Source organism: Calidris pugnax, unplaced genomic scaffold, assembly GCF_001431845.1.
Source record: "Calidris pugnax isolate Ruff unplaced genomic scaffold, ASM143184v1 scaffold28, whole genome shotgun sequence".
Classification (NCBI taxonomy): domain Eukaryota; kingdom Metazoa; phylum Chordata; class Aves; order Charadriiformes; family Scolopacidae; genus Calidris; species Calidris pugnax.
Window position 1 is genome coordinate 8,113,587 of NW_015090842.1, and position 3,879 is coordinate 8,117,465.

Below are 3,879 nucleotides of genomic sequence, written 5' to 3' on the forward strand. Positions count from 1 at the left end.
GTTGTCGTGATAGAAGGGGAAACGGTCCATGATGAACTGGTAGATGCCGCTGAGGGTCACCTTCTGCTCCGGAGCTTCTTTGATGGCCATGGCGATGAGGGCGATGTAGCTGTAAGGGGGCTTCTGCGGGGGGTCCTGGCGGGAGATGGCACCGCTGGGGGAGAAGCTCAAGGCGGCCGGGAGATACACCATGGAGGGGCTGCCCATGGGGGAGAGGTGGCTGCTGTAGATGTGGCTCATCGCCGACGGGCTCCCAGCTCCGGTTCTTCCCTCTCGGAGCCGAGCGAAGGGACGGGGAAGGGCAGGAACCTGGGACGAGTCCACTGGGGAGCGATTTGTGCGAGCTCAGATCCCAGCCCTGCCTGAAGGAGCTCGCTCTGCCTCTGTCCCCGCTTCATAGCTCTTAAAAAAAAAAAAAAAAAGGGAGGAAAAAAAGAAAAGTTAAATAATTGTTGTAAGTTTGCTATTATATGTTGACTTAGCACTGGAAAATAAATTGTCTCTGATAAACAGTCGTTTGTGTTCTCAGCCCACCCACATTAATTAAAATTTCATTGCTACAAAACTCCAAGCTCTCTCCACGTGTCTTGCTGGTACCAGCCAATGGTCTCCGGGTTATTCCTTCATTTGTTTATAGAATTAGTCTGTTGATAAGTCTGCCCACCCAAGTCGAATCAAGCTGTGTTTATTTGGAAAAATTTCCGGGCACCCAATATATAAACGCACTGATCTGATGTTTGAAATATCACGTCCACCCTTTGACGCTGTAAGCACACACAGCAGAGCAGGATGTTCACTGCTGGAGCTCGGGGAGCAGCGGGCAAGGATCCCCGCAGGAAAACTGGGGCATTAAACAACAACAACAACAAGAAAAAATTAAAAAATTAAAATTGGAAAGGATGGAAGAAAAAAAGGATGGATAAGAGGAGAAGGCAGCGCTGCGATGGGGAGGAAGGGGAAGGGGCTGGCTGGAGTCCGGAGGAAATGGGAGGCCCCCAGGTGTGGTGGGGCTTCACCTCCCCATCACCTCCCAATGCGGGGACCTGGCCAGACCCTCTGTGTGTCCCCGTCCCCCCCCCTCATCCCGCTCGCCACGGGCCACCAGGGAGGGGGCTTGGGGCGAGCTCCTTGCTCAGCCCCGGGCGAGCAGGGATGCGCCGGGGGGGAGAAGCCCGGGGGCTGCAGCGAACTTCATACAAGGGGAATTTGGCAGGGCCGGGGAGGAGAGTCAGTATTTGTGAATGCGGGCCTGTTGCTTTATATTATGTACTTTCCTGTTTATAACAAGGAGGGGGATTATAACAACTTTACAAGTGCACACAGCTGGCCGGTGCTTACATTAGGAATTTGTGATGCTCTTTTTCTGTATAAACGTCCAGGTTTGGGGCTGTGTTTTGTGTTGTGGGATTTTTTTTTTTAATTTTTTTTTTTTTTTAATTTACTGATGTAACAGTTTTAAGCCGAGGCCCCGAAGGATTCGGATGCAGTTGGAGGTGTCGGGCTGTTTCCCTACAACCCCCCCGCGGCTCAGACCTGCGTTAGACCCCGGGGAGACCCCGTCCCATGGAACAGCACTTCTCCGGGGTAGGGAAGAGGAGGATCTTTTCCTTCTTCGCAGAGAAATATCCCACCAGCGCAGCTCCCATCACCACAGTGGGACTTTCACCTGGCAGGGGAAGAGGTAAAAGCCGGGTTCCGGGGTGCCCCCCAGCACCGTCGGACCCTGACGATGCACCCCCTCCCCAGACCTCCCCGCAAGCTCCCCTGCACCCGTGGGGTTTCTCGCCCACTCCTGCTCCCGTCCTGTTGCACCCCCGGGGTAAAAAAACCAGGGTGCTGGTTATGGAGCCCCAGATGAGTCCTAAAATCGCCCTGCGAGCCTGGGAAACGCAGCCGAGGTGAGGAGGGAGGTGGTTTCTCGGGTGGGGGTGTGTGTGGGGGGGGGTGTCTCCCCTCTCACTGGCTGGTCCCACGCAGGGGAAGGGAAACCCACCCCCTCTAACACCGCCCATCCCCGCCCGCGGTGCATCACCCCCCTCCCCAAGTCCCGGGAGCTGCAGGACCTCTCCATAAGGTGTGCTACAAACGCAATAAACCCCCAAATAAATAAAAATAAGGAGGCAGAAGAAGGGTTTGGGGAGGGGCAAGGCTCCTCTCATCTCGAAACTGGGGACCAGCATGTCTGAACAGCCCCCTCCCGCCCCCCGCCCCACGGCAGCATCCTCGCCGGGGAGGGATGGGGCAGAGCCCGGCTGCGTTAACCCGCCCGGCGCATCCTCATCCTGCCGAGGCTGAAGGTCTCCCTCCCCTCACCCCCCAACCCCCCTCCTCTCCCCATCTCGGGGAGTCCCCCGCTCCTTGGGACACTCCGAGCACGGATTATTAAAACAATAAATACTCGCGTGTAGGGCAGGAGGCAGGCACACGGGCTCCCGCTCACTCCCCGAGCTCCCTCCCCCAGTAAAAGTCTCGCTTCCTCCTTCTTTTCGCCTCTTCTCCTCCTCCTCGCGGTAGGAAATCCTTGGAGGCGGGGATGCGGATTTTCCGGCTGCTCCTTCGTCCCGGCTCATGTGCTGCCTCCTGGCCCTCCTCTACCGGCGGCATCACCGGTGCTCGCTGCGTTATCCGCCCGGGAACAACCCTCCGAGCGGCCCCCGACGGCTTCGAGGGGTTGGGGAAAGGCTGGGGAAGAGAGAGCGGTGCGACGGAGAGGGGCTTTGTTGTTGTTGTTATCGTCACTCTTCCCTTGAACGGAAAAAAAAAAAAAAAAAAAAAAAAAAAAAAACCTGCGGAGGTGGGGGGCCCCACTCCCCCCCCCTCCCCCCCCCCCCCCCTCGCCGTGCGGGATCTCTCCTCGCCCAGGAGAGATCGCTGGGTATTGACCCGAAATTTGGGGTATATTTCTTTCTCTCCCGGTCTTTCAGTGCCTGGTACGGACAAAGTCCCCTCCAAAGTGACAGAAGAACCAGCGGCCTTCCCCAAAAACCTCCTGCTCCTTCCCGCAGCCCCGTTGCCGAGTTCCCGGGGAGGTGGGACGGCTTGGGGCCGGGGTGGGGGCAGAAACCATACAGCTCCGTGCCTGGGGGGGGGTCTTCCTAAAAAGATTATGTTTTACTCAGGTGGTGCAACACCAGGGAAAGGCTCCCTCGGCCGGTACCCCACGCAGGGACCTTCCCGGAGGGAAAGAGCTGGAAAAATCCCGTCCCTTCCCTTCTCTTCCCGCAACTCGGAGCTGTCTGGGCTTTCGGACAGGTTTGCAAACCTGCAGGTTAATGGCAGTGCAGCAAGAAAGAAAAAAAAAATATAAATAAATAAAGGAGAGAAAAAGCAAAAAAAGAACACCCCAACCAACCACCATCCCCATCCGCGATGGGCCCCGGCCACGCAGCAGCTTCAGCCCCCGCCCTGGGGCCGAGCAACCCCCCCGATGGGGTACGGAGGGGGGGGGGGTTATGCCGATCCTTCAGCTGCGAGGGTCTGCGGGGCCCGATCCGGCCGGGACTGTCTGCAGCAGCTTCCCTGTGCCTTCCTCCTTCCTTCCTTCCTTCCTCTCCCTCTGGCCCGGCCGGGCTGAAGTCACCTGTCGCGACAGACGCCTATCGCCTTATCGACCTTCGTATCTTAGCTTTTTTTTTTAAATACAGACCCGAAAAGGGGCCCTGCACCCCCGCTTCGCTCTCGCCTCGCCTGCAAAACCAGCCCACCCTAAAGGCGCTCCCCATAGAATGGTGGGGGCGGCTGGAGCTCCACAAAGAGGGGCAGATGGGGTCTGACACACACACACACACACACCGCCCCAGGCCAGGGCACAGCAAAGGGACAACCCTCTCAGTCCCCAAACCCTGCTCCTAAGGCGGGGGGATGGATGTGTCGTCCCCC

The 3,879-nt window shown here is 57.7% G+C and overlaps 1 long non-coding RNA gene across 1 annotated transcript; it reads right to left on the bottom strand.

Annotated features, from left to right (window-relative positions):
* Window positions 1-240: 240 nt before the first annotated feature.
* On the bottom strand, window positions 241-2,643 carry LOC106888214. Its single transcript, XR_001412066.1, has 3 exons — window positions 2,399-2,643; window positions 1,534-1,666; window positions 241-402 (listed from the first exon to the last, which is right to left on the bottom strand). It is a non-coding gene; the product is annotated as an uncharacterized LOC106888214 (long non-coding RNA).
* Between the last annotated feature and the right edge of the window lie 1,236 nt (window positions 2,644-3,879).